A 15,295-nucleotide genomic window follows, 5' to 3' on the forward strand; every position below is an offset into this window, starting at 1 on the left:
TTCCACTTTTGCATCATCTTTAATTTTTCTTTCATCCACTTAGCTTTCATTCTGTTGTCAAATTCTATGTTCTACCTCCATAATATCTCTGGAATCTGTACTTGAAATCTCTATTGCTGTTACTCCCTAATTATTTTGCTGAAAACCCAGTTCCTTACTGTTGGTGTTGAGAACCTTTCATTGTTTGTCCACATCTAAATTCATTTTCTTTTTTCCTATCGTTGCCCCTCACCTGTGTCCCAGCCAAATTGAGATGTTTGCCATTCCTTGACAATAGTTCCTTCCATTATCCGTGCTTTTGCTCATTGTGTTCCCCTTTTCTGTGAAAATTATTTGACCATTTCTTTAATCCTCAATCTTATCTCTTCTTCGGTGTTCAGCCCAAGTGCCCCACACGACTTTCCCTCTCTTCCTGCATATTCACTCAAACATTTGGTGGCTTCTTTTCCGAATGTGTCAAAATTGTTAAAAGAATTGTCCAATCACAAAGATTTTGGTTTTGTTTTCGAACTGAACTTAAAACTTGTTTTAAACTTTTATTTTAATCAATATTTACTCAAACATGTTCTGCCAGCTTACAGTTAATGTTTTAATAACAATTAAAAAATCTTAATAGCATGACCTGATATTAGATGAGATTTAACCAAAAATGATTTATTAGCTGGGTGTGTTCTACCTAGCCAGTTTCTCAGAGGAGAAAGAAGAATCACCAGCAAATTCATGAGAGTTTTTTTCTGGTAGATTTCTGTTCCTTTGATCGGTGGGTTTCAGAATTTTTTATTATTTTAGTCGTGAAACTTACTTTTTCAAGCAACATTTGACATAGAATCCCCATATGACAGAACATAATCACTTTGACTTAGTTGGGAACAGAAAACGTGCAGTCCATGACTACTCTTCTTCCGCAGTGGCCCCTGAAACCAATGTGCAGCCACTTCTTTAGTGATTGATAACTTAGTGCAACTTAACAAAACTCTTTTCGTGTATGACTAGAACATTTTTAATAACTGAGCAAATACAAGCTTAAATTTATACTTTTTAACTATTTTATGAATAGCTTTTTTAAAAATGACAATAAAGGGAAAATTGAATTCCTAACTTTCTAATTAGTGATTTTCCATTATTACATATATTTCAAATAATTAGTCTTCAAAAGGAATTAAAAAAAAGGGTTGAGACTTTGGGCAATGTGTATCATCTTAAAGTGATTATATAATGAACTAATTTTTATTTAATGAATTTCAGATTCATGAGTAGAATATATATCATTTTTTTAAATTACCAGAAGAGACTAGAACTACAAAGAATTCTAATCCCATAATCTGCTTCAGATAAATTTAATTCTTAAATTTTAAAGGTATACTTCCCAAACAAAACTGGGTTTCCTGCCCTGTTGATAATCTGTGAGCAAATTATGTCTACTGTATAGAACAAATACAAATGGGAGATAGCAGGCATATGTAACAACCTATGTAGAGTTAAGAATAAGGTTAAAGTCAGATTTTTTTTTTATAGTGAGTGTTTACGCAAATGTAAAGTTTAATATATCTGGAATGGTCTAATTTGAGTAAAAACTTTTTATCCCAAAAGTTATTTGTTCACATTATAAATTGTAATTTTTATAAAATTACATCCCTACTTGTTTATGTATTAACTTTGTGTCCTTACCATGATAACTTTTTGTGTTTTTTTTCGGTTAAGCAATATGGAGTTTTCTAAAGCTGCATTATTTGAATATTCACATTATTTATCACACTTTAAAAGTAGCACCTTCTTCAACCAGTATCTTCCTTGTAGAGGCCGCTTTTAGGCAAACAGGCTCTAACAATGGAAGGTAGAAAGGGCCACAGCGACTACCTGGCTGAATACAGACCTCAGGTGACCCACCTAAAAACCTCGAAATATCCATAGGCCCTGACTGACCAGTGGGCTGCTTACAACCAGACAGAGTTTCCAAAAAAGGGAAGATACCATCTGTTGCCATGCCGCCTCATTCTCCCCCTTTAAAAACAGTCCCCACCCACTGCCTCCTTACATACAGTCTTTCCTTCGCTTGGGCCCACTGCCCCTTGGCAGTGTGTTCAGTTAACTTCCTTGCTCAGCTTTCGGTGAATTCTTTCACTTGCTGTGCCCCCACCTCACCGGCTTCCACCTGATTGTCGCCCCACATTTGGGGCCCTCCATCTGATCCAGAGACACCCCATTTAGACACCACATTCCTTCCTAAAATACTAGCTATTTTATAAGCCTATGCTTGGTTAAAAAAAACCACAGGGATGCTTTTAACACCCTGGTACTGTGGAATCCCCCCATTCTTCTTTCTTTGCCTTTTATTTTTTCCATAGCACCAATCACCATGTAAAATACAATATGATTCACTGATTACTAGAGTGCAGTAAACATGAGAACAGGGATTTTTGTCTATTCTGTTGACTGCTGCAGTATTCAGTGACTTACCTACCACTCAAATACTGAGAAAGAAATGGAAGAAAATGAAAAAAATCTTCAAATAACACAATTTATATTTTTACAGAATCTAAACATGTTAATATTTTCAAGGTCTTTTATTTGTAATAGTGAACAGGAAAACATCGTTTAGATACATAGGGGGTGTTTCAGCATTACTTGACCATTGGTGATTTCAGTGGTGGCACCTGTACGTGATGCAGAGAGGAGGCCAAACATCGCTGTTGTATTAAAAAGTCAGCTCCTCCTTTGTGTATACTTCTACCTCAAGTCACACTGACATTTTACGGTATGAAGAAGATTGAAAGACTACAGTGATTCATTTAAATAGTCTGTATTTTGAAACTATTTAAATTGCCAATAATTTTCAAGTCACCTACTGTGATTGTGATTTATAATAAGTCATGCATTTGGTCTTCATCGCATTCCCGGCGCTGAGGTCCTAAAACCCTTGGAATTTCTTAAGTGGTAAGAGTGATAAAAGTGCCTTCTGTTATTTATAACAAGCCCCTTTCAACCACACCTGAGTTTATGTTAATGAGGTGGTATTTGGAAAGTCCCTTAGGATGGGGTCTGGTTGCGAGGAAACCGGCTGTGAGTTAGAGGTTGGAATTGTCACCACAACCCCTGAGATTTTTGTGGAGTGGAGAGAGACTAGAGATGGAGCTCAATTACCAGTGGCCAGTGATGTAAGCAATCATGTTTGTGTAATGAAGCTTCCATGAATACCCAAAATGACACAGTTTGGAAAGCTTCTAGGTTGGTGAAGGCATCCAGATGCTGAGGGGGTGGCGAATCTCAGTTCCATGGGCACGGAAGCACCTGTACTGAAGACCTGTACCTCACCCAATGTACCAGTTTATCAGGCCGCTCATCCGTATCCCGTATAAAAAACTGGTAAATATAAGTAAATGTTTCCCTGAGCTCTCTGAGCCATTTTAGCAAATTATTGAATTCAAGGAAGGGGTCACTCGGGAACCCCAGGTTTTAGCCAGTGGGTCCAAAGTACAGCCAACAATCTGGACTTGAAATTGGTGTCTGAAGTGGGGGCAATGTTGTGGGACTGAGGCTTTAACCTGCAGGATCTGATGGTATCCTCAAGTAGTGTCAGAATTGAGTTAAATTTGTAGGATACCCAGTTGGTGTTCACTGAAAACTGGAGACTTGCTTGGTGGTGTGGGAAAGCAAACCACCCACTGATTACTTTTTATCCCTCAAGTATTTTGCTTCTTACCCATATCTCTGATAGGAAACAAAATGCTCTTTCAACTAGGCTTTCTGAAACTGGGTGAGCACTATTTCTAATATGTTACCTCAAGTGGATGATGGCCGCTGGTAACTCACAAGAGACAAGGCAAAACGAGCTAATTTTATAAACCAGAAATGTGATTCTCAGATGCAGAATATTAAAAAGCCAACACTTTCTGCAAGAGCCATTCAGCACTCCAGGGGAAACCTGATCTGTAGGAATAATAAGCTATAATGATAATAACCAAGTGCACCTCACAGGGGTACTAAGCTTTAATGACTCAATATTTGTGGAACCCTTTGAGCACCTCCGAAGTTATATAAGCATAAATGAATAAGTAGGGATATCATATACCATAGTTATTTCTGCATTAAATCCCTCCTGATAATTTCTTTTTTTTTTTAAAGATTTTATTTATTTATTTGAGAGAGAGAGAGAATGAGAGATAGAGAGCATGAGAGGCAAGAGGTTCAGAGGGAGAAGCAGACTCCCTGCTCAGCAGGGAGCCCGATGTGGGACTCGATCCCGGGACTCCAGGATCATGACCTGAGCCGAAGGCAGTCGATTAACCAACTGAGCCACCCAGGCGCCCCTCTCCTGATAATTTCTTATAATAGCTTACAAGGTAAGCACTGCATGAGGCTAATATATGAACAAAGTTATGGAAGAAATAAAGTACAAAATAATACATAGTAGTGATTTCCAATGAAATAATTACACTCGTATTAGTGAAAGAATGGAGTCATTAATTGCACCTCTATTCCTAGGCTGTAAAGTAGGAAAATGAAAATCTGGAATAGACAATATATAAATGACTATAAAGAATTTGAAAGAACTAATTTTTTAATGGAGGAGACAGCTAATTTTTTAAAATAAATTATTTTGTTTATTAAGTAATAGAAATTGTATACATTTGTTTTATACATCTTCTATTCCTCCTTTCCAGTCTCCCCTCCATCACTAACATTACTTACACAGTATGATAGTACTTTTAATGTTCCTAGGTTTTAAGAAAATTTTCACAACCCTGAATATATTTATCATATTTTCCAAAATGCACCACTGTGATTGTAATATTTCTGTCCTTTAAACTTAGGTAGCTAAGGGCGCCTGGGTGGCTCAGTTGGTTAAGCGACTGCCTACGGCTCAGGTCATGATCCTGGAGTTCCGGGATCGAGTCCCACATCGGGCTCCCTGCTCAGCAGGGAGTCTGCTTCTCCCTCTGACCCTCTTCCCTCTCGTGCTCTCTATCTCTCATTCTCTCTCAAATAAATAAATAAAATCTTTAAAAAAAATAAATAAACTTAGGTAGCTAAAGATAGAATACATTGGCCCAAACAATCTCTTCAACAACTTTTGCTCTAATACCGCGTGCTCCACCAATGAAAGATTCATTTTTCTCAGTGAGTATCATCTTTTAAAATTAAAAATCCTGAGAGTATTCTGTTGAGGAGACTGCTCTTCCCATCCTTGCTTTTTGCCTTTCCCTTAGGTGACATCACTTTCCTTGAGATAAAGGGAATTTCTAGAAGGAAAGGGAAAATAATAATGAATATAGTTAACAGCTCTACATGTTGAACGTCCTAAATTCTGTCCCTCTGGTAACACTGATCAGTACGTTTCTTAGACTCGGATAACAGAGGTCTCTACCCCAGCAGCTGCTGGAGCCGTACTTCACCATGTCACTCCCTGTAGGGCTAAGGGCATCCAGAGACCATGTTCCACCTTCTAGACAATTCCATGGGTACTTAGGACTCTGGATGTGTCTGTTCCACAAACCCTGAGCCCACTTTTCAGCCCACTATACAAATCCCTACATCCCAGGGGTGAAGAGACAGCTGTTAGCAGGAATGTCCAGGAATCTTGAATGTGAGGGTGTCCTTTGGGCACTGAAGGCCCAAGTGTAAAGTGCCTTTGGGGAGGGAAGGAATGCGGAGGAGGAGTGGGTGGTAGAATGGAGAGAGCTGGAGTCGGGATGCCACAATTCCTGCCATTGCTACATTTAGTTGCAGAACAAAGAACAAAGAAAACTCTGAAAAGTCTCAAATAGAACATGGTCTTTCAGCCTTAGGCTTCTTGCAGGATTTTTTAAGGAAGAGCCCAGGAGGTAGAGCCTGGGATCACCAAGTGGTCAGAGGATTCTAGGCCTGGACTAGGCGGGGTAAAGAGAAGCCTTAAAGCCTTCAAGAAATTTTCCCCTTTGCTGCCTAGGCTGCCTTGCCCCACAGTGTTTTTGGCAAAAAAATGAAATTAATTTTGACATTATGCTATCCATCTTACTGTTCCTTTAGTCACATTTAAAAATTTGTTGTAAAGCTATATTTGTTTTTACAAAGGTAGAAAATATGTAACAGTTTGTTGGCCTATTTATTGTATCTTTTATGTTTGGACAGCTGGACCTGATTACCTAACAGGGCATTCATGGCTTTCCTCAGTACTACTTTTGGTATAGGACTGAGAGGAAATTGCTGATTCAGAGGAGTATTTTTATAATACTTTCATGCTACAGTGCAAGAAAAGGGAGAGAGAATGGAGGAATCTCGTGCATGCTCTGAAGTTTTCCTAAAATTATACTGCCACCCATAACAAAATGACTTTTTCTCAAAGTTAGTGAAGCACTGATCTATATATAAAATGGAAAAATGATTAAAATCCTAATAAAGGGGCACCTGGGTGGCTCAGTTGTTAAGCGTCTGCCTTCAGCTTGGGTCATGATCCCAGGGTCCTGGGATCGAGCCCCGCATCGGGCTCCTTGCTCTGCAGGGAGCCTGCTTCTCCCTCTCCCACTCCCCCTGCTTGTGTTCCCTCTCTCGCTGTGTCTCTCTCTGTCAAATAAATAAATAAACCTTAAAAAAAATAAAATCCTAATAAAGTCTGCATTTGTGACTATTAATATAGAAAGTCATGATTCAGTGTGTTAAAAATTATTATGGAACTTTCTCTTAGGCAATACAAGAACTTTAGAAATAACCCTTCATTTTATATGTATGAGGGAATTGAAACCCAGAGCTTCAGTCAAGGCCCCCTAATTGAATAGTGTTGGTGACAGATTCCTAATCTCAGTATCTTTGTGTTATAATCCTCCCAAATGGCTGATCTATCATTAATACAAAATGCCCCCAAAAGCTACTTAGTATCATACATGGACTATATTTCTGTTTACATTATTTTAAGTTATACATGGGTCATGTTTCTGTTAAATTAGGGTAAACAGTCCCCTGCCCAACATCTCTAGATTCTTGGTTTGTTACATTATTGCTTACTGGTTTAACTGGAATTGACTGTTACTAAGCAAATATTGTGCAAACCTGAGGAAAACGATATATAAAAAGTTAACTGGGTACTTATGGTCCTTAGGTCTTCATTTCAGAACTCCTCACTAGACAATGAGGGGACTGCTGAAAGAGGTATTTTCTTTTTGGGGGCAATATCCAACAGAAACTTTTATTCAATCCTAAAAATATGTTTGCTTTAAATCTCTGGTTAGTATCATACCCAGTTCTCAGTATTTGACAAAAACGTTAGGGTAGATGGTTCTGTATATACTTGGCAATGGGCTGCTTCAGTTTTTTATAACATGAACAATTAAAAGGAAGCTTAATATTATCATAAAAATTACATTAGCGATTAAATTTTAAAGGAAAATTTGTACTCTTTTGAAAATAATGTTTCAATTTTGTCTGCAGCAGCACTAAAAATTGTGTTGGGGGGAAAGGTTTCAACTTTATTGATTTCATCTGCATGGGAAAGGAGAATGTCTTTTTAAAAACTGAGGTATAACTTACACAAAATAAAGGGCTCAAATCTTAAATACACAGCTTAAGTTTTTACATAGTCACCCATTTATCCACTACCCTAATCAAGATATAGAACATTCTAGACCTCCCTGAAGATTCCATTGTGCCCGTACCCCCAGGACTCCCCCGCCACCACCACCACCATACACAGCATACTCTGATCTTGATCACTACATTCGTTTTGTTATGTTTACCTCATCAGCAGGGTCATACATCAAGTATTCTTTTGATTCTGGCTTATTTCACTCAACATTAAGTCTGTCAGACTCATGCATGCCGTGTGTGTCAGTAATAAGTTATTTTTCATTGCTCTGCATTAATTGGTAGATCAGGGAGTATGTTTAGCATTTGTAGAAAAGGTATTTTTCCAAATTGGTAATATCAGTGGAAGTTCCAGTTGCTCCACATCCTCGCCCATCCTCTTGTTTTTTTTTTTTTTAAAGATTTTATTTATTTATTTGACAGAAAGAGAGAGTGAGAGCAGGAACACAAGCGGAGGGAGTGGGAGAGGGAGAAGCAGACTCCCCGCTGAGCAGGGAGCCCGATGTGGGGCTTGATCCCAGGATGCCAGGATCACAACACGAGCCGAAGGCAGATGCTTAACGACTGAGCCACCCAGGCGCCCTCTTTCAGTCTTTTTCATTTAAGCTACTCTAGTAGATGTGGAGTGGTTTTAATTAACATTTTTCTGATAACATTTTGGGATCTTTTTATGTATTTATTGGTTCTTTTGATACTCTCTCTTAGGAAGTCTTTAGCTCTTATCCATTAATAATTGAATGTTCCTTTTCTCATTTAATAGTAGGAGTTCTTTAGGAGGCCTGAACGTGAGCCTGTTGATATATATGTATTGAGAATATGTTCTTTGGTTTGGCTTACCTTTCATTCTCTTAATTTATTTTAATAAACAAGTTCTTAATTTTAACAAATGTCAATAGTTTTATGGTTTACTGCATGCATATATTCAACTTTGTATTTTGTAGAGGTTTGTTTTTAGCTTTTACATTTAAATCTGTGACCAGCCTTGAAATACTTTTGTATGTGGTATAAAATAAAATAAGGGTCTAGGATTTATTTATTTATTTATTTTTAAAGATTTTATTTATATATTTGACAGAGAGAGACAGCGAGAGCAGGAACACAAGCAGCGGGAGTGGGAGAGGGAGAAGCAGGCTTCCCGCCGAGCAGGGAGCCCGATGCGGGGCTCGATCCCAGGACCCTGGGATCATGACCTGAGCCGAAGGCAGATGCTCAACGACTGAGCCACCCAGACGCCCCGGGTCTAGGATTTTTTTAAAGATCTTATTTATTTGAGAGAGAGAGAGAGAGAGTGAGTGATCACAAGCAGGGGGTAAGGGTAGAGGGAGAAGCAGACTCACCACTGAGCAGAGAGCCTGATGCAGGACTCGATCCCAGGACCCTGGGATCATGACCTAAACCGAAGGTAGACACTTAAACGACTGAGCCACCCAGGCGCCTGGGTCTAGGTTCTTTTAAAAAAAAAAAAAAAAAAAAAAAAAAAAAATATATATATATATATATATATATATATATATGCATAAACTAGTTGACCCAGCACCATTACTGAGAAATCTGTCATGTCTCTCCCAAATTGCAGTTGAGCTACATGCAGGAAACAAGCACAGATACAGCATTTTCTTTGGAGAAAACTGATCTGTAAACAAAAACAACAAAAAACAAAAAAACAAAAGAGAGAGAGAAAGAGGGCAGGGGGAGAAAAGAAAACCAAAAAGGGACATTCTGAAAAATGTCTGTTTGATATTAGGGCACATGTTAGTTTTGAATTAACAGATAAACTCTGAAAACTGTATGTAAATATCCTAAAATAAAAAGTTTATTTTAAAATGTATGCAGACTTCCAGTTTCAACTGTGACATGTAAGGAACTTAGAAGTCATCACTCAAGATTCTTGCAACAAGAAAAATGCTGAAAAAAAATGAAAATCATGATTTAGCTTGGGCTTATCAGAGAATTGAGGTTGCAGGGCAAACCACCATGTGAAATCTGAGGAGACAGGCAAATACAGGGAATCCCGGGTGAAATCAGCTTACCTGGAACAGAAGCTGAGCTGCAAACTGGTAAGAACGCTTAAATGTCACTTCGCAGAATTGCAGGATGCAGAGCATGAACTACTTTTTTGGGTTTTATGTATAAGTTTTATCTCCATGTTTGCTAATTTTGTCTTCTCTTAGAAAAGATTTTAATATGTATTTATAATAGGAGATATTAGCAATTTTTGAAATGTTGTGTTTTATTTCCCAAACTTTTTTTCTTCTTTAAATAAAGAGCATAGGTTATAAATAGAACAAGGACCCAAATTTTTAATGATAGTGCAGAGGGTTTTCTCTGAAATATAAAACAATTACAGTAAAATGACATTTTAAAATTAGGTCTCCTTATGAAAGATTAATTGTATGTGCTGAATACTTGGTCCCAAACCACTGAAGTTTTTCAGAAGATAAATGACTGAGCTAGTCAGGGGCCTAGCAGGGGAAAAAAAAAATGATAACATTCAAATTGGATAACTTGAGGAGGGTGCCTGGGTGGTTCAGTTGGTTGGGCGTCAGACTCTGGATTTCCACTCAGGTTATGATCTCTGGATTGTGAAACTGAGCCCTGCTGTCAGGCTCTGCACTCAGCAGGGGGGTCGGGGGTGAGAGGGGAGTGTCTGCTTGAGATTCTCTCTCGCTTTCCCTTTGCTTCTCTCCTCCCCTCCACGCTCTTTCCCACTCTCTCTGGAATAAATCTTTTTTTAAAAATGGGGTAATTTGAGGACTGTTAAATAAAATGACTTGTTTCTTTTAAGTGTGTGGACGAAGTATAGGGAAACCACAAGAAATAGTGTTATTCCTTGGTCCTAGTGAATCCTGGCACTAATACCACCCTTAGGACAGAAGTGGAAAGGATAAAAAGGGCTGTTTTAAGAGGAATTCTTGACAGGTACTGAGATGTAGTCGAGGGACTCCATCAACCCATGTTACCCCACAGGAAGGAAGCCAGGGAGAAAACGTATTCAGACTTCATTTTCCTTCATTGCTCTAACCTCCTGCCGGGGAGGTTGTCCTACAATTGAATCGGATGTCCTACAACAAGGGAGCTTGTTGACATAATCCATACACATCCAGTCTTCCAGAATACAGAGTAGGGTGAAATAGTGTTTCGAGTTGAGCAAATAAAAACTGTCCAGCACACCAATGACAGGGTTTTTCCCTTAATAATCTCAGCTTGGGGATGCCTGGGTGGCTCAGTTGTTAAGCATCTGCCTTCGGCTCAGGTCATGATCCCAGGGTCCTGGGATGGAGTCCTGCGTTGGGCTTCTTGCACAGCAGGGAGCCTACTTCTCCCTCTGCCCTGCTCTGCCTACTGGTCCCCCTGCTTATGCTCTCTAATAAAATCTTTAAAAAAAATAATCTCAGCTTGGACTTATTTTTTCTCAAATGAGATAATAAATTGACGACACACACACATACAAACATGGCAAAACTTATCAAAGTGACAATGAATAAAGTTTCCAAAAAATGGACCAGGGTCTTTGTTTTTGTTATCTGTTGAATTCTCAAGCCTTTGAACAAAGTGTAATACATAGTAGATAATATTTGTTGTGTGACTGAATCTTCAATTGGAATGTAAGTAGCAAGTAGGAGTATCTTTGGAGAGACACCCTCAAATTATATTATCATTTAGGCCAATCGTTATTTTGTCTACCCAAGAGGCTGATCCTGCTGTTATAAAATGTGTTACTTAACTTTCAAATTCTCATTATAGAACAAAAATTTATTGAAATATAGCAATTTTAAAATTTGAGCTAATGCTAAGAACTTTTTGAATACTTTTTAAAGTTTAAGAAGTAATGTCTTAACTGACTAGTTGTTTGTTCAGAGTAACGAAATATGAATTACTTTATACTAAAAAATTATATCCTTAAATTATTTTAATGGACTGGATCATTTGATTATTTACAAGGGAAATCACTACATATTTTCATTACATCTAAGCTTTTATTACTAAACTACAAAAATTAGCAGGCTGTTGACTACAAAATTTTATTTCTTATAGTCATAAAATGATATGAAAATTCACATGAGACATGCTTATTTTATTTTTAATTGGGCATAAAACATGTTTAAACTAGGAAGACAAATGCCTTTATAGGTCATTAAAGAGCAATGAATTTTCAGGGCTTCATTCTAATTTAATAAGTTTGTTAAAGGATTTTTAAGAAAAAATGGCAAAATATAGCCTATATTGTGAAAATATATTTTACTAAGGATGCTATCGATGGAAGGGAGGTTAAAGCAATTCTGTCTTTCCTTTTATTATCTGTGTGATACAATTAAGACATTTCACCAGTGGTTTGACAAGTTGATTCTTTCTAGTAAATGATATTAAATAAGAGATATTTCTTACAGCATTCATGAGAAATTGACTTTTGATTGTGTTAGGGTACTGAGATTTTCCATGGTTTATTCCTACAGAATTACCAAGTCTACCTTGACTCATATGGTGTAGATAATATAACCTACTATAACAGTTGTGAAAGGTTTGGCCTACAAGAAACCTAATCACCATTACCAGTCACTCCCCATTTTTTCCTCCTCTTGGCACGCCATCATCACTAATCTATTTTTGACTCTATGGATTTGCCTTATTTTGTACATTTTATATAAACAGAATCATACAATATGCATCCTTTTGTGAATGGCTTATTTTGCTTAGAATGATGTTTTTAAGTTCATCCATGTTGTACTTCACTCATGGATACATCACATTTTGTTTATCCATTCATTAATGGATGGTAATTTAGGTTGTTTCCGCTTTTTTGACTCTTATGAATAATGCTGCTATGAACACTCGTGACCATGTATTTTCAGGTCTCTTGGGTCTATACTGAGAAGTGGAATTGCTGGGTAATATGGTAACTTTAGGTTTAATTTTTTGAAAAGATGACAGACTGTTTCTAAAGCAACTTGCACCATTTTACATTCCCACCAGCAATGTATAAAGATGCCAGTATTTCCACATTATTGCGAACAGTTGTTATTGTCCATCCTTTCGAATATAATCATCTTGGCGAGTGTGAAGGGGTATCTCATTGTGGTTTTGATTTGCATATCCCCAATAAACTAATGATGTTGATTATATTTTCATGTGCTTATTGGCCATTTTTATATCGTCTTCAGAGAAATACCTCTTCAAATCTTATGTCCATGATGTAATTGGGTCATTGATCTTTTATTGTTGAGTTGTAAGGGTTCTTTTATATTTTGGATACTAGCCCCTTATCAGATACTTGATTTACAAATATTCTTTCCCTCTAATTGGGAGGAATGAGGAAGGAGGAAGAAAGAACATTACTAACTTATTGAAGTCAAGAAAAGGAATGGTGAGGCAGTAGTGATGGAAATAGAGAGGAAATAGAGAAAATTTAAAGCATTGCTTTCTATATTTGATAGTAACAGAGCAGATGAAGGAGGTGGGCTTTGCTGCGAGACAGAGTAAGTTGTAACCCTCAATCCCCCTCTTGCTAGCTGGGTGACCAGGTATTCGTGTTTAGAACATAATTGTACAGACAATTTTTATTAAAAAATGGTCCAGGAGCACCTGGGTGGCTCAGTCAGTTAAGCGACCGACTCTGGGTTTTGGCTCTGGCATGATCTCTCAGTGCTGTGGCTGGTGTCCCAGCCGCTGCTCGGTTCTCATGCGCAGAGCCCGGAGTGGGGCTCTGTGTTCAGTGGGGAGTCGGCTTCCTCTCTCCCTCCTCCTCTGCCCCTCCCCCCACTCATGGGCATGCATGCTCGCTCTCTCAAATAAATAAATCTTAAAAATTTTTAAATGGTCCATAAATGTAATTTTTTGTCGGGTTTGCCCAGCAAACCCTGAACCGGCAAATGAAAAGATTACTCCAGGGGCACCTGGGTGGCTCAGTTGGCTAAGCGGTTGCCTTCGGATCAGCCCCGCATCAGGTTCCCTGCTCAGTGGGGAGCCTGCTTCTCCCTCTCCCCTCTTGCCCCTCCTCCCCACCCCACTTGTTCCCTCTCTCTTTCAAATAAATAAATAAATAAAATCTTAAAAAAAAAAGAAATTACTCCAGACACCTTAGTAGGAGAAAGAGGGTTTGGGAACCCGACGCTCTAGCGGTGAAAGACCTTGAGCCAAGCTCAGCCTCCGCTTTTATTTTGAGTTTAATCAATACACCATGTGCAAGGCAAGGGGTTCAGGAAGTACGTGACCACTGCAGGTGCCTGTATTTTAAGCATTTACTCCCTAGATGAGAACCTGGAGCCTTAGTACGAATCTGGCCGCTTTCAGCCAAGAAACTTTAAAGGAGGCCCAGGGTTCCGAGTGCTCTTTCTTTGCTTTTCTATTAGTCTCATCCAGGGAGGCATATGCAAGTCAGATTTTATCTGTCCAGGCACCGTGAATCCCCACAATTTTTCAACCCAGATTTTAGGGGGAGACATTCAGGGGACATTTTAGATGAAAACTTTTCTGTAAAACCTATGAGCAAATTCTAATGAAAGTTATGTTTCTGGGAATTTTGAAAGAAAAAATTGTGTCTTGTACCTATGTTCATCTCCAGGCTGTATAATCTTGGACAAATTTATTAAGCATCTTTGGAAATCCATTCTCCCATCTGTGAGATTGGGATAATAGTTCTATATGGAGTTAGATTTAAAAAAGGGGGGGGCTAATAGCATGTTTTTGAGCCCAAACTACCTGCATTCAGGTCATGCCAGCTATGATGTGTGTAACTTTGGGAAATTCTATAACTTCCTGTCCTTCAGTATCATCTGGGAAAACGAAGATAATGTTTAACATTGAAATGATGTTACGAAGATTGTGCTAATGCAAATTAAACTCAGCATGGTATCTGATAAATATAATTTCCCAGTAAATATTAGCTATTATTGTAAATGTTACATAAAATAATTTATGTGTAGTACTGATTTTAGAGCCTGGATATAAAGGGTAAGCAAAACATGCTTGGTGCGATCATTATAATAAGCATTATTACTTGATGTCAGAGAAAGAAAAAACGAAAAGTTGAGGATGAACACAGTTTCTAGTTGGTAAGGATGATGCTACCATTTATTATACAAGAAAAATAGCAAACCAGATAGATAATAAAGACAACATTGGAGCATATTAAAACAGAGGTGCTTGATGACATAGTAGAAATGTCCAGTAGATAACTGATTGTATTCATTTGGACACTGGTTAAAGGAAGGACTTGAAAACTACTTAAGATGTTTCCAAACTGAGAGACTTTGTTATTCTAGGCTTTAGTTGGAGAGGGCCTGACATAATGGGAAGATACAGTATAGATCCTTGGTTCACATGGAGGAAGCAGAGAATAGGAGGAGAGAAACTCAAGAAAGGAGCTCAAGATAAACCGATCACAAAACTGATTTGAGAAAATAGGAAGAAAGGTGTCTGTAAAGGAAGAATTTCAGTCACCCATCTTGCATTTACAAGCTCAGGAGTGTGTGTCTAAGGAAATTAAGTGTAGCAATTATAAGTCATGAATCCTAAAGTAATTATTGCCTTCTATAACTTTTCTAGCTTTCTGTTGTAGGGAAGATAAATATACTTAGAGTAATTATATCAGGGTCCTGGTAAGAAATGCAGGTACACTCAAGTTTGGTCATAAGGGAGAGTTTTTAGTCAAAGGACTTTACAGTGGTGAAAGCATACTTTAGAAAAAGCATCATGGAGTGAAGCACCATGCCTGTGCGACTAAACACAGAGGGCCTTTACCAGC

The sequence above is a fragment of the Eumetopias jubatus genome, unplaced genomic scaffold (assembly GCF_037043125.1).
Source record: "Eumetopias jubatus isolate StellerSeaLion01/CBP00866 unplaced genomic scaffold, mEumJub1_p1.0 scaffold_14, whole genome shotgun sequence".
NCBI classification, from domain to species: Eukaryota; Metazoa; Chordata; class Mammalia; order Carnivora; family Otariidae; genus Eumetopias; species Eumetopias jubatus.